The sequence below is a fragment of the Anser brachyrhynchus genome (assembly GCF_964034855.1).
Source record: "Anser brachyrhynchus genome assembly, chromosome: 14".
Classification (NCBI taxonomy): domain Eukaryota; kingdom Metazoa; phylum Chordata; class Aves; order Anseriformes; family Anatidae; genus Anser; species Anser brachyrhynchus.
Genome location: NC_137709.1, coordinates 16,719,585 through 16,744,535, shown reverse-complemented (window position 1 = coordinate 16,744,535; position 24,951 = coordinate 16,719,585). Strand labels below are relative to the sequence as shown.

General features: G+C 38.3%; 1 protein-coding gene across 34 annotated transcripts in view; it reads left to right on the top strand.

The window, feature by feature from the left end:
• Positions 1-24,951, top strand: part of TENM2 (teneurin transmembrane protein 2) — a 1,469,731-nt gene that overhangs the window by 735,970 nt on the left and 708,810 nt on the right. For 33 of the 34 annotated variants that reach the window (XM_080555516.1, XM_080555559.1, XM_080555513.1 and 30 more), the window contains one exon: positions 20,891-20,941. The exons of the other annotated variant lie outside the window; for it this stretch is intronic. The gene's annotated coding sequence lies outside the window, so the exon portion shown is untranslated. The remainder of the gene's footprint in view (positions 1-20,890; positions 20,942-24,951) is intronic. 34 annotated transcript variants of the gene reach the window in all.

The window sequence follows — 24,951 nt, the reverse complement described above, 5'->3', positions numbered from 1 at the left end:
CCAGGAACAAAAGTGAAACCGTGATTTTAGCTGACCAATTGCACATCATGAATAATGCAAAGTACAATGAATAACTCATCAGCAACTCTAATGGTGAGATTTGTTCTCACCCAGGGTCCACTAATTGTGATCCAATTCATATAAAGATGTCTGCTTATAAATGCGTTGAGAACAGAAAAAAGAATACATTCTAACAAACACTATTTTTAATAATTTTACCGACTTCGGTCACAACTTTTCATTTCAATTCAAAATCCATCTTCTTATGCAATGCCCTATTTTGATGCCCAATGATAGAATTAATTTCCTTATTCAGCATTTTAAAAGCATCCATTTCCTAATTTAGCTTTCCAGCATCTCTCTCTCTCGGTTACTTTTTAAGCATTGAAGCAAAACAGTACTTCATGAAAATGAAGTACATTTTAGGACTAGATGTTTGTGATAGTACTTCCTTTCTCAGACTTACTGAAGGGAGAAAAAGAAAAACATTTCATTTACTTTATCCATATTCACGTCCATTAAATATACAATTTTATGTAATAAACAATTGGCAATTTTGAGAAAACACTACAGTTAAGAACAACGAATAACCTTTGCATCGTGTTGCATTTTTATTCATTTTTATTTTAGAATTTTGATTTTACACTCAAAAGTGAGTGTAGAATGGACATACTGATAAGTTAACAAATGAAAATAGCGTTTTTTCTCCAAAATCAATGCAAGTAAGAAGGAATCATTACTTAATAAATGAATTGTAAAAGATTCAATTTGAAGGAGTGGAATCTGAACAGCTTCCTAAACAGAGACCAAAAGAGATGAAAAAGTCATGGAGAAGAAAGATGGGCTTTGAAAAGTAGGGGAGAAAAAGCTGACAACTGAGGGCCCAGGCTTCGCTTGGAGCTGCCTCCCACGCGTGACTTGAATACTCCCATGGGAGGAGGAGTGTGGCCCGAATGCCATCTCCCTTCTGTCACCCTGGGCTGTTTTCCATAGTAGCAGGATGTGGGGAGGTTTTAGAGAGCTGAAGACGGTCGTTTGGGGATCATTCACTGGACCCAGTGGTAGGGGAACCCCTGAGCTGGTGAATCTTCAGAGGCTGCTCAGGAATGGTTGGAATGAAGAAGGTTCCTCCAGAGGTCACTCAGAACATCAATGCTTGGCTCCTCTTGTGCTGAAGTTGGGGGATTGAAATTAATCTCTTTCCACAGAAATTACTTAAAACATTTTAATGTCTTTTCATTCCCCTGTGTCCATCTTCAAGGCAGTTTTTAAAAAAGTCAGTGTGGATATAATATCAGAAAAAAGAGCGAGGCAACATGGAGGCCATGTTTCTGTGCCAAACACCAGCCTCTGCTGTCCTGTCTTTGTGGGTGCTCCCGCTCGAGCAGCTCAGTGTTTGATGTCATCTTTACCTTACAGATGGTAACGCTCCTCGCACTTACATTCTAAAAATAGAATGAATTAGGAGTAGTCAAGTTTAGAGACCTTGGTGTCAAGGTGATACGTAGAAAGGTAAAGCTTTCTACTTCTTCGTTACTGTTTTAAAGCTGCGACAGGTTTGAGGCATTGTGCAAGTTCATTCCTAATAGGCAAGTGCTCGCATCCCAAGTCCCACCCTGTAGCTGGAAATAACAGACACCTCTTGACAGGCTCGGCAGGGGTACAAAGACCACCTGAGGTGGGGAGGTTGAAAACCCCTCTTCCCATTGCAGCTGAGATCTTCAAGGCAGAGGCGCTTGGCTGAGAGAAGTGTGGAGAAGTCGGCACTGCTGCTGCCTGAGCTCTTCTCCTGATAATCTGGATATCGGGGACTGCTACTGTGGAATCTTTCATTAGCCTAAATAAATGCTTTCTTTAAGGTTAAGTGAAGTATTAAAAAATAATAAGGTGGCATATAAGTATCAAATGCAATGAGAATGTTCTTATTTAAATTAGTTTTGAGTCTGTAGAAAGAAAGAAAAAAGCAGGAAAAAAAATAGAAACAGCACTGTCTTACAGCATGAAATCTTTCTGGCATTGGTGGAGGAGTCTATTTTCCACCTATCCCAGTACTCATTGTTTGTTCCAGATTCGTTACAGTAATATTACTTTTTCCAGTGCTATATTGTGATAAATGCATGCGTATTTTCTTCAGCCTTGAATTTTGCCTTCAAGGAATTGATTCAGACTGGTATTTTTCACAAATAAACTACTATAAAAACTTCAGAGAGAGAGAATAATTTTAACTTTCCAAATGAATCAGCTGCTGAGATCATGAGCTGGAAATGCCAGGTGTGTCACCTGTGCTTGCCATGGGCTTCCAGCGCCGTGTGCGGCAGGGAAGCACAAAGGGGCCTGACTTGAGGGCTGCGGGCGCTCCTGGGGGTTAATATGTTTCTGAAACATAACGTCTTGTATTTCTGGTGATTGAGGGCTGATATTTTAGCTTTTGAAGATATTTTATATTGAATTATATTAATGAAAAAAAAATTAGTTTTTTGATTCCTCTAAATGTTAATGAATTTTGTAAGACAAATGTCTGAAATGCTTGGAAAGCCTAAATAGCAGTCTCTAGTAGCTTCTTACCATCTGAAATGGTTATTTAGCTGCTGAAAGTTGGGTGGACAGTCCACTGTTCTAAAGGCTTAGTGGAATTTAGTGACTAATTATTTGCTAGTTTTTCTAGTAAGTATTTGGTTATACTTCAGTCTGTGAGAATGAAATCAAACAGAACAGCAATGTTAGGGAAGCGCAGTGCAATGCCAGCTGTTGCCATACTGTACTACACATACATGTACTGCGTGTGCTGAATTTGCTGTCTATGAAGTTCCTGACGTAAGTTAGATATCTCAGTTATTTTAGTTCCTTTCCATCTCTCAGTTCATTGGCCAGAAACGTGAAGTAGAGCATCCACTTTTACATGGTGGGAACAAGGATTTTAAGTAGCAAAATAGTGCACTAACTTCTGAGTTCTAACTATCACGTGCACATACACACACATCATTTCAGAGGCATCCTCCTTTTTTCTTTTTTTTTTTCTTCTTTTAAATCTCTGGACTCAACTCATTTTTAATGAAAATTATTACTAGAAGCACACTTGTGAATGTTCATAAAATACAAGATAGTGTTAAGAGCTGATCCAGTTAAATCTCCATTAGAGTCTGTAATTCTATTTGTCATTCATGCAAAAGAAGATTTTACCGGCATATCTTTTGAAATGCCTCAGGTTTGTTTTGCACTCTTCCTTAGCTCATAGCCTCAGAATAAAGAAGGAAAAGTGCTGGTAATGTAGACTGAAGTGAAATGTGTTTGTTTCTTTCAGCTTTTTTTCTATACTGCGTGGCTCACAAACTGCTGTGTACTTGGCACTAATTCCACATGAGAAAGTAGAGTTATATTGTGAAATGGCAGCAGTTACTGCAGCATGGTTTCAGGACAAACTCACAGCTGTCAGCTTTTGGATCAGTGAAGTGTGGAGTTAGTGCAGGGAAAATGTTTAGCCTCAAGGGGGAGAAAGCCAGCTGCCATGTCCATTAGCACCCTTTGTTGACCATCCAAGAACACCCGTGACATCCAAGGCAGCTTTGTCCCAGCTCTCTTTGCTGGAGAAAATTATTGGAAGATGCCCAGTATGTGGGCAGAGAATGGCATGGGTAAAAATAAGGGAGAGAGAGAAATGCATTTAGATATTGAGGTATAGGTAGTTTGATATTTTGGGGGTATCCTCAAGCAGAGATGTAAAGTTCACCTGTCCTTTCAAAATGAATGGTTTAATGAAACACAAGAGAAGAAAGGACCCTTAGTCCCTTTGTCTTTCATGGTGGGTACAGGAAAAACAGGCCCTTCAAAAGGATAATCAACGGAATGTGCTAATATCTGAGCCAGCACTTTCAAAATCCTCAATTAATTTTGGGGCCGAGGATATTGGGTGCTCAATCTGAGCACTCCAGCTGCACTTGAATTATCTGAGAGTATAGATGCTTGGGATCTCCTAAAATGAGATCCCAGCTGTTTCTGGTTGATAAGTCTAAAATTAGTAATCACTTTTGACAATTTTTAATTTAAATTAAAAATTAAGTGCTTTCATTCGTTATTTGTATTACATCATAGCACTCCGGAGCCTAGCCACAAATCAGGATCCTACATTATTCACTACACACAGACAAAGAATAAAAGATTGTCTTGACCCCAGAGATCTTGCAGGTTAGCTTTAAAACATGAATAGAAAAACAAAAGAAAAAGTACGAGGTTTCAGTGTGATAGCATCCAACTTGTTGCTTTGTTTGTTAGAAAATATATAAACATGGTGAAAGTTTAAGGGAAGATTGAAAAGAAAACAAAGCAGCAGCTGTTTTGAACTACACATCAAGAGATGCAGTTCACATCTACTGAGTGTACAGTGCTGCAGTTGGTCTGGGAAGTTATTCTTACATCCCCAGTGGATGGATGGCTTTGTGATAGTATTTCAACAAACTGTCGTTCATTCTTGTTCTTCTAAAATTGTTAATTATTTCCTTTTTTTTTTTTTTTTCTATTCTTCTTGGGACCATAATCAACAGATCAAAAATTATTTCTGTATATAATTGCTGAATTGAATAATAACCTAAACTATAAGGTAAAACTGAGAAGTTACCATTGATGCCCGCATGACTATTACCCAAATGCAATTCCTGGTTTTGAGATTTGAGAAGGAAGTTGAAGTACTAATTAGAAAAAAGTACAGTTGTTGCTGAGACAAAAAAACTCACAAAAAACCTAGTGCATATGTATTTTATATCAATTTCCCCATTAAGCTTTAGAGTGTCTGAGTTTACATACGGTTGTGTTTTCCCATACTGGGAGGATGAATGAAAATAAAATGTGGGGAAATATCCAAGTACTTTGTTCCTGTTTTGTATTGTACGCACACTGCTTTTATTCCCTAATTCGTATTACATGACTGAAGCATTATATTTCCATCTGTTAAAAAATAATAATAATCCATTGTTTAAATAAACAATGTGGAGGCAGGAATTTGAGTCATACTAGAACAATGTACACACAAAGAAGAAAATCCGTAGTGGGTAGCTTGAGTGCAGTCATGTCAGGTCTCTCTAGCATGCATGGTGCATCCACATGCTTTAAATACGTGGTGCATAAAAGGCTATTTGTCTATCTACTTACAGCAAAAGGGAGGTAGTATTGACAGCACAAAGAATTTTGTAGAGTTGTTTACAGTATCCTGGAGTAAAGGAATCGTACAAAACCAAAGAATAGTAAGCTTGTGCACTCCCAATTTCTGTCAACATTTTTACTTTTTAATTCATTTTTATTATGAGATTGAGCCAATATCCAGAATCTGATCATCATATTTGGATGAGAGTAGGAAACAGATGTGAATTTTAGCATTCAGATATATCCTAGCTGTCTGACTGCCTGTCTGCTGGTTATTTTTTATAGTTTTAATCACTTCCTCAAGTACATGACATATTCTTGATCTGGGCCACCAACATTTTTCCATCTTGGCATTAAGTGATAAGGAATTATTCCTCTGTGTAGGTGCAGGTGCAATGAAGAATTATCCTGGCTGCTTATGGCTTTCTAATTCAAATGAGATAATCAGAGGAGGTTGTATAAATCCACTAACAGCTGAGAATGCCCTCAAAAATATCCATGCAAAAATCTTGCAAGAAATGTTCTCACATGGACTCCAAAAGAGAAGTTTTTAAACCTAGAAGTTTCTTGTAAAGCTCCATTTAAAATATTATTTTTACTTCAGACTTTCCTATCTTCTGCAGGACCCTCTAGCCCTGAAAACCTTTCTTATCCTCCTACACTCCATATTCAGCTTGTTCTTGATTACAGTTATTTTACCACTGTAAGAATTCAACTTCCAAAAATACATGTGAAAGCTTTTATTTCGGTGCTATTCAGCAGAAAATAACCACAGCATGGAGGCCACTGAAAATTGTGGATCTCACTTCCTGCCTACTTGTATTAAACAGTACAGAACTAAGGCCACCCGACCATGTCTGTCCACCTGTATGTGCATCTCCTCTAGAGGCTTGCTAGCACGCTTTCTATCTCCAGTAAACCCTTCCACATGATTTACAAAGGCTGTTCATTTCCACACTCCAAAACAATGTTTTGTCTAATTACTTAGGCCAAACCAGACTGAATTTCTTTCATCATCACTTCCAGTGAAGTTCTTGTTCTGGTATAAAAAGAAAAAAAAAATGCAGCATTTGCATTAAATTCCTTGCTGTCATTAGTGTGTTGGTCACAGTCATGTTTAAGTAATTGTCTTCTAGGTTATCAAGCATTTATTAGCCATCAAGGATGGTGAAACTTTATCCAATCTTAAAACATTTTCAGGAACATTTACAATTCAGTCAGTTCCCTAAGATTTCTGGAGAGGAGACACTAATCCTTGTTGCTGTCCCTTCCCAGTCAAGGGGACAATGCTAAGATACAATATTATACTGTTGAAAGGGATGGTGTTGTAATTTGATCTTTTCTCTTTCTTCCCCCCCTTTGGAACAAGTATTTCTGGTATTGCATTTAGCTGGCAAATGAAGGAGTGGAAATTTTACAGCGTCTTTCAGTAGGGCTGAAAGGAGATGTTCAGTACCTGTGGGTGCCAGGGAGTATGGTTATTAACACGAAATAATACCAGTGTTAACAACAGGACAGGGTGCCAATAGATAAAACTTGAGTGAAAGTTCTTTTCAGTTAGATGACTGGACAGTTTAAATTCAGGTACACCTTAATCGAATTAGGTTTAAATATTAATTTTCAAAGTGCTGTTAACATAACAAAGGAGAAGACAATAAAACCGCATGTAAATGTTGTCATGCTTGTAATAATTTAAGTTTTTATAAAATACAGAACTAGTAAGTAGGAGTATATATATAGTTTTTTGCTATTCAGCTAGTCTTAGCAGCAAACCTATGTCTTCTAAACTTTTTAAAAAATTCACCATTTTGCAGCAGTAAAAGGAAAGGGGTATTTTTCTCTGTGGAGTTTCCTTTTCAGCAGCTTGATAATAAAGGGTGACAGTTTTCCCTCAGCATCAATCGTAAGCGTCATTGAAGCCCGGTTTTAAGAGTGCAGGCTTGACTTCTGACATTTACAACTCTTGCTACATAAAGAAATTTTTGTGTAGGATCATTTGTTTTTTCTAGTTGGATCATTTTGAATTTTTCAGTCATCTTCAGAACATTTTAAAGACTTCCACCTTGTTCCAGAGCAGTGCTACCATCATTTCCAGCAAGTTAATAAGCTCACCAGCCTTATTTTGCTTCAGCAGCACTTCCCCAGCCGTCACAGTCCTCTCACAACATATCCCTTGTTCTGTGCTTCACAAATTAGCGTAGATGCCACCACAATGCAGAGGGTATGATGAATGAGGCTCTCTCTGCACTATGCTTTTCTCCAGGCTTGTGCACGTGATTTTGATGGAGTTAGATATGTGAATTTATGTCAGAAAGGTCATGTAATTTGATTTCTAGATCTGGGCACAGAGATGAGTCTTCATCTAATTACTCCTCCATAAGCAAAATTACTTATTTTTATGAATGGTGTACTTCAGAAATCCATTCAATCTGGGTTTAAAGATGTTAGGAAATGAGAATGTACAAATTCACGTGGTAGTTTCTTCCAATGATTAGTTGATGTTAATGTAACCTGTCACTGGATTAGGAAAAGAAAAAAAGATTGACATGACTGTAATAGGAAAGTTCTCAGCCTCAGAAATGATATAAATTTCATTGTGTTTAATTTTCCTTTCATTTAGATGTTATTGGAAATTTACTGTTAAACATAATAGGAATTGGAATAGGTTCTATTAGCTCAAGTATTTAAAGAATAATAAAGTCTGTTAACCGTTTTGCTTACCATCAAAATAACATTAGGACAAAGTGGCTGTGGGTTCTGTTTTTTGTTTTTATTTGTGGGTAGGTTTTTTGTTTGTTTTTGATCTCTTTACTAGGGAATGACAGAACTAAATGATGTGTGCATTTTTTGTGTTTTTATATATTACATCCTTGTAGATAGGTTTTCAAGACAAAGATGCACATATACACAAACACAAGACGTATATTTAAGCAACTGCAATTTCCACAAAGCAGAGTCCTCTGAGATTTAAAAATATAAGTGGTGGGGTGTTTCAAGTAATTATTAGGCTTTGAGCTAAGTCTTTGCACAGGATAAATTTCAGTGCCCAGAGATTTGGAACTCCAGTGTATGTCTAGGTGTTTAATAAATAAAAATTCTTTATTGTGTCATTCATAATTTGAGAAAAAAATAACATTGTAAGAACAGTTTATTACCTTAAATTTTATGAAACCTTCCTTACAGACTGTTAATTTTTCAATTTGAAAAAATATCATGTATTCCCTCAATTCATAACTTGTGAGGCCAAGCAATTTTGTTGATTTTCTTCATCTTCTCATCTTTTAATAATTTTCTTGCTGCTGTAGAGAAGATGGTAATATAATGGGCAAAATGTTATGGGGAAAGCATATAAAATTTCAAATGGCAATAGAAAACCCATGAGGAAAAATATTTCCATCACAAAGTGTTCTCTTTTCAAGGGATCTTTGAAGTCTGTCATAGGACTCCACATTCAAAAATCTTCCTCCTTTGTTTCTTTTTTAAATTAATCATTTGAACATTTTTGGGGGCTTCAAATGTTTACTGGGTGATTATTAAGACACTGAAGTACTGAAGAAGGCTCATGAGGCTACATATTCACCCTCATAGCCTTTTTATATTTTATTTTCACAAACTATCAATTGGAATTTTTAATTCAAACTATTCTCAAATGTTACAGCATTTTTACACAGTATATTATCAAAGTATCAAGTCCTTTGATAAGGGTAATTAAACATGCCAAGTTTGTTTCCACTGCCCGAAGTCTGCAATTGCTTAGTCTTTTCGTTATTTTATATGACTTACTTCAGCTCTCTCTATTTATTTACTGCAAAGCCAACGGCAGTGCTCTATGGAGATATATTTGTCACTGGTGTTAATGATCAAGAATTATTTTTGAATATATAATAAATGAGTGGGCATTAGACAGTGCAATCACAGAGAAATAAATGTCAGTTTCACACTGATTATTGATGAGAGTTGTCTGGGTAGTACAAGAGTTTTAAAGGTGTCCTTTATTGGGGGAGGTGGAAGAAGAAATTAAAAAAAAAAAAAGCATTTTTATTTCTCAGAAAAAAAAGAGTTGTATGAAATAAGAAAAGTTTAAAATAATGAAATGTGGCATAGACTTTGTGGATTTTAATGCAGTTTTGCTATAGTTTTTGCAAGGTTTTACAAACCCATGCAATATAGTCTTAACCTTCATCTCCTAACAGAAGCTGAAAATGACAAGCCAGGGAAATAAGTGGTCTCCACTGCTGAATTTGGAAACCTCATGCAGTTGTTACCATGCTACAGAAAGCTTCTGAATCTCGTATGAGCAGTGGGACAAAATCACGTTTCAAGTAATCTTCACCACTGGTAACAAGAACATATAAAAAATAAAAATAAAAAAATCAATCTTTGAATTAGAACTCAACTGTTAGCCAGTGGGATCGTTTTCCCTGTTCCTCCAGTTGGCACTAAGTTATTTATTTATTTATTTATTTATTCATGCATTCATTCATTCTATTTTCTAGCCAAGGAATGGAAAGGAAACCTCTAATATTCTCTAACTGTCTTGGTTTCACAATATGATAGTATTAGGGGGGGACTTCCCCTTTCTGCTTTGTGACACATAGGCTGGCTGATCCTTTTTATTTTCTTTCTCTGTCTGTGAATGATGGAATTTCCTACTGTTGTGCCCTTTATTTTGTCATTGGAATACATCCTAGCAGAAATTTCAATTCACAGAGCAAGGTCCTCTTTATTTTAGATTTATGTAAAAGTTAACAAATTACAAGTATTTTAATAAAGACAGTAGTGGTAGATCAGGAATAAGGTTTAGACTTAATGTCTGTGCCAAGGAGTACATTAACGCTACTCAAAAATAAGAGCATAGTACTCTGTATGAAATAGCATACTACTGACATGAGCTGATTATGATAATGTCTTGGTACAAATTTTTGAAAATCAGATACTATAAAAATATACCATTAACTTTATGTTAATAAAATATTTTGCTTGATGCCTTTTAAATTATTCATTTGAAGTAGTCTAAAAATATAAAAGAACTCTTATTATCATTCAATTTACATGATTACTTTAAGTTCACTTTTTTGGTTTAACATAAACAGAGTATAAAATTCCCATCAAGCTTTTGGATATTTAAAATGTATCATTTTTATGCAAAAATTGGAGCCTGTTAGGATGTTAAGGTTGTCATTAGTATAAATATAACTTCAATTTCTGATTTGAAACTATTTTACACATAGAAATTACTGCGTTTGCTGATTTGACTCATTATTTCTGCTTTGATTATTCATGTGCTCTTTTGAAAAACACAGTTGTAAAAAATAAAAATTGAAACACTCCATAAATTGACTTAAGGTATTATTATGAGCATTTCTTGTAAGTAACACAGGAATCAAGGTGGCCATGGAAGGAGATGCGGCTTATCACGTAAGAGTTTTAATTTTTTAAGTAAGCCCAGATTTATATCACCAGCGGCATCAAGCTGAGCATGAGTAGGGCACCGCAGGACTCCTCAGAGCAGTCGAAGTGAAGCGGGTACCTTCCTGAGCAGGGAGCATCCCTCAGCCCTCGCAGGGAGGCCAGGCGGCCACAGAGCCTTGTGTGCCCTGTGCCGCTGATCCTCCACTGCGGCCGCTGCCTGCTACGACAGGTTCATGCAACTTACTGACCTTCGCAATCGCTGTTGCTTGCCATCTTTGTTTCCCAGAGGCCGTGGCATCTTCTAGGACATCAGATGTTTTTTTGTTCTTCCTTCACCTGTTTTGTTCTTCCTTCACTTGAGCTATGTCAGCTGAGCTTGCAACTATGGAAAATGTGGGATGGCTGCATAAGTAGACTCCTAGCACTTAACTAGGCTTTGCGTTGATGAAGAGAATTTTATTCGGGACTTCCGACACAGAGCTGTGTGCACAAAGGATTGTGAGACTGGGGAGATAAATATTGGCAACTGGAATAAGGACACAAAATGAACGAGCCAGCTTTTCAGTCATTCTCAAGGGATACAGCCCGAAATAAGTCAGCCCTGGATCGCCATCAGCCAGCATATGCAGGGGATTCTCACAGCGGCTGTGCTCAAGCCTTGTTTATTGTAGGAGGTCACAGAAAATAGATGGTTTCATTTCTTATTTCTAAGAGTCATCTCCATTTTCTGTGCTGTAGACTTAATCCACAGCAAAGCCACTTTGGCTGAGAAACACTAGACAATGTTATTTCCCTCTGATTAGCACTTTTTCCCAAATGGTTGTTTAATCTCCATATCTAGGTTAATTTGAAATAGCAACTGAGAACACAGAGATTTCCAAGAAGGAAGGGAGGAAGTGTGTTTTAGTGCTTTGCTAAAGAATGAGCTTGACAAAGACATTTGGATGTGGAATTTGCTATTAAAAGGTACTCATCGTGGCTGATGCTGCTTGTGCACAAGTGCCATGTTGTCTTAAGCTCTCTTCCTGGAGTTACTGTAAAAACTAAAGAAATGAGCATTACGGGAGTTTTACAGGTGGTCATAGAGTCTAATTTTAGGAATTCAACTGATGTTCCCAAGATAGGCATCTTATGTCTTTGGCTCTTGGTATACTCAGGAACAGGAGGGGAAGATAATTCCTGAAGCAGCAATTCAGGGAAGTCTAAGTCAAGTCATCTCTGAACTAAGGCTCTTTCACTCTTTTTATTGCTTTACAGGGGCCCAAATTTTTAATATAGGTGTTTCTGTTGGATATAAGACTAGGTAGTGGGAATGTTCCCCACTTTCCTTTTTGCAGTTTACCCATGAGGCACGATAATAAGTTTATTTTCTTAGTGTTTTGACTGAGTTTTGCTAGTCAAAGGAAATTTCCTTTGTTATCCTGAAAATTCATTGCATTAAGATGTGTAAAACCCAAAGATTTCATGAACATAGATGCTGTAATGTAATAATCTCTGTCATTAAGGTTGTTGTTACCTTCAGGAGCTTGCAGAGTCCAGAACAAAGCCATTCAGCATTGCAGATTATCCTGTGTGTTTTTTGTGTAATTACATAATTGTGTATCTTTGGTTTAAGTTGGTAAATGGCTGCTGGCTTTGATGACAGCCCATACGTCAAAGATGTAAGCCACCACAGCACAGCTTCATTTAGAACTGCATACTTTAGAGATAGATTTTCTCCTCATTGTAAACCCAGAAACCCTAGTAAATTTTTTCTTTCTAAGTAACATTAGGTGGGTATTCAGGTTAGGAACTGTCAATCCAGTGCTTCATAGATTTATTTTTTTTTCCTATATTATGTAGTCCAAACTACAGAATATGAAAACAGTCTCTGTAGTCATCTTAGCAAGCAAGTGTATGCATTATAGGCAGATATGACTAAAGCGTGTTATCTGGTGTCATTTTTGAAGATCTAACCTAACCAAAGTATTGGAAATTTTAAAAGATTTGATAGAAGTATGGCAATTAGTCATTTTTTGCTAGTTCACAGTGTGGCATGAAAATGCTTTCGGCTTTCTTGGAATCTGTAGCTTCATACGAATTTCAGATGTCAGTGTGTCATGGCAGGAAGAAAGAAGAATGTTTGGAACCTGAGAAGAAGTTACAGACAGAGAAAATACAACCTAAAACCTCTTCTAGGTAGTTATTTCTAGCAGAGGGGTTAGCAACAAGTTTGTATAAGGCATGAGGCTCTGAAGTGGCAAAGCCATTTGGGCATGTTTTCTTTCTTTTAGACTAAGTCATCTTGTGGTGCATAGTATCAGGTTGTGTCCAACACACAGGTGATGTGACAAAATGGCCAGCAGTTCAGCATTGTAAACAAAGTATTTGTCTTAAATTGTATTTTGTTTATCCCTGTCAGAAGTACCGATGTAGAAAAAAGAGCCTAAATGATTCAGTCTTTTATGTAGTCTGACCAATTTTTTTGTGTATTGAAATTCAGTGTAGAGCTATTAACTGCTTATGTAATTGCAGAAATCACTTGAAATGTGACTGTGTTACTTGTAACCATAAAATTGTATTTATTCAACTTAGAGATGATTGATTGATAAATATGTAACAGACATTTGTTGAAAAAGCTGCAGAGAAGTGCTGTGACCCACCAACGTGCATCAATATAGCTCTCCTTTCTCACTAGTTAACATCCATCCTTTCAAAACGTACACTTCAGGAAGAGATAGGGAGTACCACCCTTTAGTCTCCTAAATACATCTCTACTCTTCATTTGCAATGTGAGGCTTGGGTGAAGGCTGCAACACAAAGCTCCTCCTCTGAGTTGAGCAGTGTCCGTGGTGCAGCCACTGTGTGCCACTGGGACCTCCTGGGTGACGTTTGTCACTGAATTGCCTGAAGTAAGAATTTGCCCAAGTTACTTAACTTTTCTGAAGTGGTCATGGTGGATCTTCAAGGTTTCCAGAGCAGATGCAGTCTTGGGAGCCAGAAATGCTATGCATGGGCCAAGAATAAACCTGTCCTCTCTCAGAGCAGCCAGGGTGGAGCACTTGCTGGACAGCAGTTACTCCCATTTACTCCCTCCTTACCAAAACACAGAAACACCAGTGTGTTTCACTGTTCTGAGTCTTACATGTTCATTATTCCCTGGGATATCAGGGGATTGCCCCATAGACAATTTAAGAAAAAAAAAAAAAAATATCCAGCAAAGGAATTTCTTACCTATTTACACATTCTGTGATTATATTGCATTGCACAGATTTCTTAGTTGAAAGTACGTAATACTGTATTTGGTACTTGTGCACTTACTGCCCTGTCTCCTGCAATACAAAACTCTACTAGCTGGAGACAAAGCAGCATGTTATGCAGCTGAGGTGTTTTTACTTTGTGCATCAGTTTCTAGCTTTAGGTGTTTTGTTTGTTTGCCTGACTGTTGTAGTCCTAGTTTCTTTGTTATTTTATTCTCCTTTTCTCTTGGTCAGCTATCATAAGACTCACATGCTAAGCTGTGAAATATTCTGCTTTGTTTTGCAGTAGCATTTGTCTCTCTGGGAAGAATCTGAGTTTGTTTTACTGGCAACTATGAAATCACCACTGGGTCTGTCATGTGGTTAAGCTGCAGATGGTTTGCATGAGTTGCTTGTTTTAGCTGCATGAAATGTCCCCTTGGACTCTGCTGAGATTCTAAGGAATATATGCACTATCGGTCACATGAAAACAAGATCATGTTTTACTTCTCTATGACACTAAGCCTCACTAGCTATAGGTTTAGCTGCACAGTACAGCTGCTTCTTCAGGAGAGGGAAGGAAGATGCACCAGTGGGATGCAGTAGTAAGCTATACCAAACCTTCCGCAGACATCATACAGCCCGGTTTAACCTCGGGAGATACAACTGCTGATAGTCAGAGATGGAGGGGAAGGAAAATCCTCACAGAGATGTTTATGTCAAGTAGCATATCAAAAATGAAACTTTTTTCCCTGAATGGATTACCAATACAAAAAAGTTTCAAATACATAAATAAATGCATAAAGCAGTTTTCTATTCCACAATAATTTTTAAATGATACGTTTCCTTTTTCAGAAGAGAACAGTGTATAAATAAGGGCTTTGGTGGTCAAGCTACTTTTTCTCTACAATGTAATGTTTTTTGTATGAAGTCAGGCTTGATGTGAAAGCCACAGGCAATGCTGCAGCTTGTTGTTGATGGTTTGTCACTCTTCTAGTTTCCTTGGCACAAGTTATGTATATGCAAATAGAAATTCTTGTCATGCCGCTAGATATTTTAAATGTCAAAAAACTCCGGTTACCCTGTACAGGAGCAGAGGCTTAAAACACTTGTGTGTACATCATGGTTCAGAAAGAGATTACAGATCAGCAAAAATTATAGTAGTGTTTCACATAGAATATACTAAATACATCAAGGAGGAGATCTTACTCTGTTCATGAATTTAAGGCTTATGAAAAGTGTTCAGTTATCAAATCTGAAGTTTTGCACCTAATTATTGTTAACCAAAGACACTGGAACGTTGAGGCTGGAGATGGCAGGGTAGTTTTTTCAAAAAGTTTCTTCTCCTTTTGCATACTGAAAGAAATGGCCAGACTTTCAAATATTCTCATTAAGTGAGATATTGACCGTTTTCAAATGTCTGGATGGAAATGTCAGGAGGGAAACTCTTGAGCATTGAATCTGCAATGAACTCTCTTCTTAAACATTTTTTTAAAATCCCCAAATATACAGTTTTGTTACTCATATTCATTTTTCAGTTGGTTGATAGAATTTAAAATGAATATATTTTATACTATTCTTAAAATGCTGAATAATATTTTAGATTCCAGAGACTGACACAGTAATAGAATATCGGGATCCCATTGAAGTGGGATATTTGATTTGACATCACCTGCATGGCTGGTCTGAACAACAGAACAGGAGGCTAGACTGGTCAGCCTCTAGGCAAATGAGATGATACAGAAACTGCAAACATATCTGAGGTAAACAGGGCTTTGGTATGTCAATCTCGACTTGTAGATCAGATACAGAATTCTATTATGAATGTTTCCATGAAAAAGAAGCAGATTTGGAGTGAAAATAGCAAACCAGTATTGTTAAAATAGCTGGCTTTCCTGCCTTAAAAAAAGTTTGCTTTCATCCTGTTGCACAGTACTCTGAGGGAAAGATTGAGTCACATTTACTCACAGGTTCTTAAGACCCAGCTTGTTTAGCATCGGGTATCAGCTGTCTGTATCTGAAGGCAAACCGGTCAGTTCTTAGACCTCTGTGGTGTTCCCTTGAGAGGATGTGAAACCTTAGGCCCTAACAAATTACAAGATACAAAAGTTGCATCTATTTTCCTCTTTCTCTACTTGAAAGACAAAGTTAGAAACAAAACCAGACCCTCTGCATTTTGTTATGGAGTAAGAGTTCCTAACCTGAACTCCCCAGCCTGTGAAGGGGCACGGGGCAGGGGAAGTCGCCCTGAAGCACTACACTCTGTCCTCCTGGGGAGTGCCTGTATGTAAAGGCATAGCTGCAGTACTGCCTTGCCAAGTGCTGTCCACCTGCTTTCCGCCTAAGTGACCTTGGGATTGTAACACAGTCACACAGCAGTGGTCTGACACTTAGAGTCTGAAACCGTTTGCCCATTGCAGCTTTATTTTATTTGTGTGGAAATTGCTCAGCTCTGAAATTTATAGCATGATTGTTGCTCTGCTCAGATCCTTTTCTGATCTATTGATCTGCTCTTTATTTTATACTGACAAAGTATTTCATACTCATTTATAAAAATAAAAATAAGCAAAAGTCATCACCATAATATTTTGATATAAATTGGACATTTACAAATTGCTCAAAGGCCGTGATGCCAGTAGGAAAAATCATGACCCAACCTCTAATCTTAGAAACATTCATCTGAAAGAAATATTTTTCAAACAAGCTTACGGTGTGGGCTCACAGTCTGATTTTGTTTTTTCCCCTTCATTGGCAGGATTGAAAAAGCAGCAGTATGTGGTTAAGAGTTGTCTTGCACAGGGCTGGAGAATGCAGCTTTTTGATCCCATCCCACACTCTTCTAGGTGTGAAATACGAGTGGCTGAAAATATCGCATATTAGCTGTGTTCTCCTGTGCTGCACCACCACTAAGCTCAGCACAGGTAGATCTGTCCCAAGGAAGAGTCTTGCTCTGTACTTCCCTCTTCAGCACCAGACAGAAATTTAGAAAAAAAAAAAACACAGATCATGTAGAAATTAAAGCAGAAATGTATATGTCTAAAATAGTTGTACTGTTAAATATAGCAGTAAGTCCAAAATCAGGTTCTAATTGATCAGAGAATTGATCAGTAACTGCTTGCTGCAGTCATGTCAAATGCAGACTAAGGTGGCAATGGCTAAAATTTGCTAATTTGAGCACTTCAAAAGTTTAGTAGAAACTTGAAATAGGCTTGGGAGCTATAGTTCCTGTCTCAGTTGATGCATGCCTATATTACTAATCATAATGGCAAGTATATTTCTTCATATTTGCCAAGACTAGACCCAGAAAAGTGCTCAACAGTGAGAGAATGATTTCCATTCTAACTCACACATATTATCCTTTTCTCATTTTAAGAAAATTTGGAAAGTGAAATTTCTCACTCGTTAAGAGACCATGCTGGTGGGACTTAAAAAATCTGTGCTGATCATGATGGTAACATACTGTACAAAACACAGAAAAATGCCTTGCCAAAAGCTTCACTAGCAAAAGGGGATTTGCTTCACTTATGAAGTTTCAGACCTAAGACACTACTAATCTCCTCTTAAAGAAAGAGAAAGAAAAGACAGGGAACAAGAAGAGAAGAGATCCTGTTTGAAATATAACTTGGATTTCTTCAAACAACATGGAGGGTTAAGATGGTGGGAGAAGAAAGAAGTTTTACAGGAACTGTTTACTTATTAACCAAGGCACATAACCTGACTCGTGTACTCTGGAAATGGATCAGACATGCTGGCAAAGGAGCAAGGATCATATAGAAACTTAATATGATTTGCCATTTTAAAATGGGATTCTGTCTCATAACTGTTGAGAAGTTCTCATTGATTGCTGCCATAAAGGAAAGGAATGGCCACTCCCCAGGAAGCATAAATTAACAGTAATATGCAGAAAATATTGGAATTCGTCTTGGATGCCAACAAGTAAGAGTAACAAAAAAGCATGACCGCATGAATAAGAACTTCTTATTGCTTTTTAAATAACACTTTCAGAGCAATTTGGAACTGAGCTAGTGTACTGACAAATGGTTGCTGGAAACAGAATTGTTAAGGTTTTGTTTTGTTGTTTAAGCACATTTGAATTTTAAGAATAGAATGTATATATGAAGAGGAGAATAATTCAAGAATATATACAGAAAAAGGGAAAAGAAAAAAAGGTAACTAGGGTGAAAGAGAAAAAAAGTCATGAGCATTAGACTGAGAATGATTTTTTTTTTTTAGCATTTACCATTTCTCCTAGGAACTTACCATTATTTCCAGCTGGTGTTTTTATTAAAGACTCTGCAGAATGCAAAACATTTAGAAAACTTGCAATGTATTTTCCCACTGTTTGTTCCTCCTAATTTAGTTGTTCAGTCATAAACATAAAAGGATGCAAAAAATTTCCTCATACTTTAGATATAGACAAAAATTAGTGATCGGAAAAAAAATTTAACAGAATTTCTATCCTCCACTCTCATTTCTAGAGGATCAGTAAAATAAAAGCAAATAAAAGAGTCCAGTGGCTATTATAATTGGTAATAAAAAAACTTTTGTGACTCTCTGTGACTTATTCAGTGACTGTCAATGTCAGGAACATTTTTCTCAGACCAGTGTATCCACAATCAGCAGTTGATGTTTTTAGAAGGAAAGATTATACAGTTGGCAGATTAGGCAAAACACAAATGTAGACATTCCTGATGTGGCTTGACAGATGCTTTTATAGCTTCAAAAGTCAAATTTAGGATGAGCTTCACATCGCACACCTTGTTGTGGGGCATACTCAGGGACCCCAGCTTGTCTGCATTCAGTAATTTTGGAAACTTTTTCCTCTGATACGTTTTCATGTCATGTTTTTGAATATAATTTCTCATGAATGAAATAGATGGGAATCCCATATGTGATGGATGTTATCCACCCTTTTGGATAACCCATTTTATCCTTCCCCCTTTGTTATCTTACATACTTGCAAATTAGTTGTAATACCGCTGTGTCTGCAGTCCATTCTGTTGTCACTGGAATAATGCTTTGCTTGGGTGTAAAATATTCTAGAAGTTATTTACATCACTTTGGAGTGGGCCCATCCCATGCTGGAAAAGGAAGGCATTTTATAAATAACAATAGGAAATTTAATTGTCATTTGAATATACATTTAAATAAAAACGTTTGAAATTACACTTTGTTACCTACAAATAATTCCTCAGCAATTAATGTTGCAGTTAAGCTGTGTGCCACCAACCTTTTTCAGAGAAGATTCTCCTCAGCAATTAATGTTGAAGTTAAGCTGTATGTCACCATCCTTTTTTCAGAGATTCTCATTCTTCTAGAAAGAATATGTATTAATTTTTAAAGTCATATTTACAAGTAACCTACATAAGACCTGCTGATGTCTTGAATTTTCATAAAGCATCCCCTTATGAATTACAGATTCATAAGATGTCTCAGTAATTGTAGCCTGGGTATTTGAATGCATCATGGCTACTTCTGGTGCAATGCATTCTCCATTATAAATAAGATTCTGCTTATAAGGCCTGTCTCCCAGGTCGCTGAATTCCAACATCAATGACTGCAGTAAACAAGATATTGTCTCCATTTGAAAGACATTCAGCTTGGAAACAAAATGGATGATACAAGCCTGCTTGTTTTGTTTGTTTTGTGCTTGTTTTTTTAACTCTGACAAAATTTATTTTGGCTCATTCTTCACCCACTCCTAATGTACTTTAATATTTTAATTTCCTAAAAATACTGAATTTCAGAAAATTCAGAGTTATTAGTGGAATGCGATGAGAAGAAGCCTCTATTTGAATACATAACTGAATGTATATTGCTTGAACAGTAGCCCTAAGATGAGTGTAATAGCCAGAAATGACTTGTGCTGTTACAGTTCATAAAGTCTTGGTCATCTGATGCGAAGACCTTAACCATGAGCTTAATACAAGTGGGATCTAAATTATTTCACATTACTAGGTCCTTAAATGCAGTTTAAAGAAGCATTTGCTTCTTTAACTGTTTTATAACCTGTATCAGAAATGAATAACCACATTCTTACATGTTCAGTTTCTGCATAGTATTTCACTCTGTATATTTGAATGTGGTTTATATCCATAGTAAATGAACTGTTTGTCATTTATATTTCTTTTGAAGAGTTAAGTGCAATTTGAGACTCAATCTGAAATAAGGTGAGGAAGACGCATTATATGCATTGTATGAACACAGTTACTTCAGTTGCATATTGTCATCTGCTTGCATGCAAGTTAATTTGCAAGAGTACTTTATTGACAATTGGGCTGCATAAGGCAGATGTACATATGCTATGTGTATGTAATGAAAAAAATGAAAGTATTAATTCCAGTTCTTAGAGCACTGAATGTGCAACTCTTCTGATTTGGATGGCCCAGTTTTTCACACACACAGAGTCATCAGAAACCTTAGGAATCCCAGATGTTTATCTTTAAGAAAAGGACAGTTTCAAAATTTCAGGTTGTTAAAATATTAAGGGGTTTGAGGAGGTGAGGTTGATTGTCTTTCTGAGAGCCAGCAGAACTATTCACTGTCTCTATATTTCATTTCCAGACTCCCTTTCTTAAGATGAAGTATCATCTGTTAATAAAAAATATCATTCATCTAAAAAAGAAGGAAATCTAGAAAAGAAGGAAGGTGGTCAAATATCCAGCTATTATATAATAGCTAGAGAGAAAGGATCAAATTCCGAGTTCCAGGATTTTTGTTAGATTTAATAATGTCTTCTTTATTTAAGTGCATATACAATAAACAGTACATCAAATTTAATATATACATGCAACTGGTGATCTGATAAAAACTTTAGACCTTATGCCAATTTTTATACATTATTCTCCCTTTTATAATTATAGTGATATTCTCCATTGTGAGAGAAACACAATAGGAACTCTTATATTATTAAAAAAAAAAAAAAAAGTCAAATTTGTAGAACAATTATTCACTGTAGTTGCCTGTAATCTTCCAGAATCTTTCTTCTTTGTGTGTGGATACTTTCTTATAAATACATTAATAAAGACTAATTCTAAACAAAATAAGAAGAGAAAATTGGAAGCCTTCTCAATGCATTTTGTTCCCCACAGCAGGAATTACAAAATAATTTTGTTTATTTTTTCCAGTTCTTTGCTGTTGCCCAGCCAACACCTGAGGGATCACAAACGAACCTGGGAGTAAGTAATTAAAATTCAAAGCTTTAACATTCAGATACTTTTTACACTTTCTTTTGCTTCCAACTAGCATTTTTTTTTCCAGACAAGCTTTTAATTAACAGGTGAGTTTAATTGATATGTGAGTTGTTTTTATTTTTTTTAAATGGAAAGGATATCAGTGAGAAGTAAGGGAGGAATTTTTCATTCTCACGTTTTGAGCTTATTTGTACATTGATGTTTCTGTTGAATCAATTTTCTTTAATGGATAAATAAAATGGAATTTCTAAATATTGGATAGAGCAGAGGAAGAGTTAACCAGAATGTTGGCTAACTTTCCCAGTATCTTCTATCATAAAACTCCACCTCACTACTCCTGACAGATTAAACTGCTGTGTTTGTTAAGAAGAGTGATGGAAATTCTTAGGCACTGTAAGCAATCTGTTGTATTTAACTAAGCTTTTTATGATTTGATTAGGTTGAAACTAATTTCATCAAACTTTGCCATCTAAAATACAGGTGTCAAGTCAGAATTAGTCTTCTGGACTCATGTTTCAGTGAACAGAGTCACTAGAGTTGTAAAATCCACCATAAAGTGAGAAGAGTCACCTTCTGTAGGTGGCTAAGTGCCTGGCTTCCAAATGCCTTATCTTAGATAACATGAATTCCCTGGTGTTTAACATGAGCCTTACACTCTGCAGTTTGGAACTGCTGGTTTGTTTGTTCATTGTTTTGCCTGCCAGGGGTATAGAATTGCAAGGGTGGCTTGAGTTCTTGGGGGTTTTTTAAATGGTTGATTTCTGAAAGCAGACCAACATACTGTGAGATCAGATAATGTGCTATTTGTTTCGAAGTCAGGTATTTTAATAGCATAAGACATGCTGTGCACTTGAGGTGTTTTATGAGTTAAAGAAGCAACTAGCCAAAAAGTTTCTTGTGATTAAGTCAGTAGTAGGACAGCACCCACATCTGTTCATGAAAAGATTTCTTTTTTGCACTGTCATTACTGCTCTAGCTGCATGCGAGTCTGACGGTGAGAGCTGGTGAGAAGACATTAGTTTTCTAAGATACTGAGTTCCATATTTTCATCTTGATGCTCCTCTTTTTGAGTATTTGTTGCCATATTTATTTCATTCAGTATACTTACATGTATAAGCAAATGATCTCTTCCTTGAGCAAGAGTGACCTAATTGGGCATTTAATACAAAATTGTCTTGTAACTGGATTGTGCAAGCTCCTACAAGAATATTTATAATTCTTGCATTCATATGAAGACAGTCTAGCTTTCCCTGGTAGCATTTGATCTGTCTTTGTGAAATATGATCTTTCAAGGAAGAAAAGCCCCACTCAGCAAGTGGGGCACAAGTGTGTTGGGGAGCAAGCTCTCTGGGCTGATTACCAGGGCTTTAAACTAGGTTTGACGGGGGAAGGGAGGGGAGCTAAAGAGAAGGGCTGGGGGAAGTTGTCACTGCTGTCACTGTTGAAGATAGTAGGGAAAAACCTCTGAGTTGTCCCATAGGATTGTCTGAGGGCTCCTCAGAGAAGGTAATGATCCTGATACCCCGTCCGTAATCTTCTTCTTGCATCGCTCCAGGGGTAACTGCGCCTGCTGCTTCCCTAAAATGCCTGTATACCAATGCGCAGAGGATGGGAAATAAACAGGATGAGCTCGAGATCTGCGTTCAGTCGCAGGGCCACGATCTCGTTGCAATCACAGAGACGTGGTGGGACAGCTCGCATGACTGGAATGCTGTCATGGAAGGCTACGTCCTTTTTAGAAAAGACAGGCTGGGGAAGCAAGGGGGTGGGTTGCCCTTTATGTGGGGGAGCAATTAGAGTGTACCCAGCTCCACCTGAGGGAGGGTGAAGGACAAGTGGAGAGCTTGTGGGTGAGAATTAAGGGGTGGGCTGGTATGGGGGACACTGTTGTGGGGGTGTACTACAGGTCACCAGATCAGGAGGAGGAGGTTGATGAGGCCTTCTACAAGCAGCTGGTAGTAGCCTCACGATCCCGGGCACTGGTTCTCATGGGGGACTTCAATTATCCAGATATCTGTTGGGTAAGCAACTCGGCCAGGCACGCGCAGTCCAAACGCTTCCTACAAGGCGTTGAAGACAATTTTCTGACACAGGTGGTGGAGGAGCCAACGAGGCAGGGGGTGCATCTGGACCTTGTCCTTACCAACAGGGATGGGCTTGTTAGCGATGTGAAGGCTGGGGGCAGCTTGGGATGCAGCGACCATGGGTAGAGTTCAAGATGGAACTTGGTGGAAGAAGAAAGGCTAAAAGCAGGATTGCTACCCTGGACTTTCGGAGAGCCAACTTCGACCTCTTCCAGGACCTGCTTGGGGGTATCTCATGGGCTAGGTTGCTAGAAGGCAAGAGTGCTTGTGAGAGCTGGGCAACATTTAAACAGCACTTCTTCCAAGCTCAGGATCGGTGCATCCCTAAGAGTAGGAAATCAGGGAAGGGGGGCAGGAGACCTGCGTGGATGAGCAAGGAGCTCATCGACAAGATCAAAAGGAAGAGGAAGGTCTATGAAATGTGGAAAAAGGGCCTGTCCTCTTGGGAGGAGTATAGAAGTGTTGTCAGGGCCTGCAGGGACACGACGAGGAAGGCTAAAGCCCACCTAGAGATGAGGCTTGCAAAAGAGATAAAAGTTAATAAGAAGGATTTTTTTTTAAGTACGTAAACCATAAAAGGAAGATTAGGGGTAATGTGGGTCCCTTGCTGAACGATGGGGGTGTCCGGATAACGGGAGACACTGAGAAGGCAGAGATACTGAATGCTTTCTTTGCTTCAGTCTTTGCTTCAAGGACTCCTCCCCCAGGACTCCTCAATCCTGGCAGGAGGAGAAAGGGGCTGGGAAATGGAGGGATCCCCCGTGATTGACGAGAGAGTGGTTCGGGAGTGTGTGAGTGGGCTCAACCCACACAAATCCATGGGTCCTGATGGGATGCATCCATGTGTGCTAAGGGAGTTGGCAGAGGTAATAGCCGAACCACTCTCTATCATCTTTGAAAGGTCCTGGAGAGCAGGAGAGGTGCCTGAAGTTTGGAGGATAGCTAGTGTCACTCCAGTCTTTAAGAAGGGCAAGAAGGAGGATCCAGGAAACTACAGGCCAGTCAGTCTCACCTCTGTCCCTTGAAAGGTGTTGGAACAGCTTGTTCTGGATGTCATCTCCAAGCAATTGGAAGAGAAGAATGTTATGAGGAGTAGTCAGCACGGGTTCACCAAGGGGAAGTCGTGCTCGACCAACCTCGTTGCCTTCTATGATGGCATCACCAGCTGGGTAGATGGGGGGAGAGCAGTGGATGTCATCTACCTTGACTTTAGCAAGGCTTTCTATACTGTCTCCCATGACATCCTGATAGCAAAGCTGAGAAAGTGTGGGATAGAGGAGTGGACAGTTAGGTGGGTTGAGAACTGGCTGACTGGCCGTGCTCAGAGGGTGGTGATCGGTGGCGCAGAGTCCGGCTGGAGACCTGTGACTAGCGGCGTTCCCCAGGGGTCGGTGCTGGGTCCGGTCTTGTTCAACGTCTTCATCGACGACCTTGATGAGGGAATAGTGTCTGCCCTCAGCAAGTACGCCAGTGACACAAAGCTGTCATTGAGGAGTGGCTGACACGCCAGAAGGCTTCAGCCTGGAGAAAAGAAGACTGAGAGAGGATCTCATCAATGTTTATAAATACCTGACGTGTGGGAGACAGAGGAATATGGCCAACCTCTTTTCAGTGGTTTGTGGGGACAGGACAAGGGGTAATGAAATCTCATTGATGAGATCCCCTCTCAGTCTTCTTTTCTCCAGGCTGAACAGACCCAGGTCTCTCAGCCTTTCTTCATAGGGAAGATGCTCCAGGCCCCGTATCATCTTTGTGGCCCTCTGCTGGACTCTTTCCAGAAGATCCCTGTCTTTTTTTTTGTACCGGGGAGCCCAGAACTGGACACAGTACTCCAGGTGAGGCCTGACCAGGGTGGAGTAGAGGGGGAGGATCACCTCCCTTGACCTGCTGGCCACGCTCCTTTTAATGCAT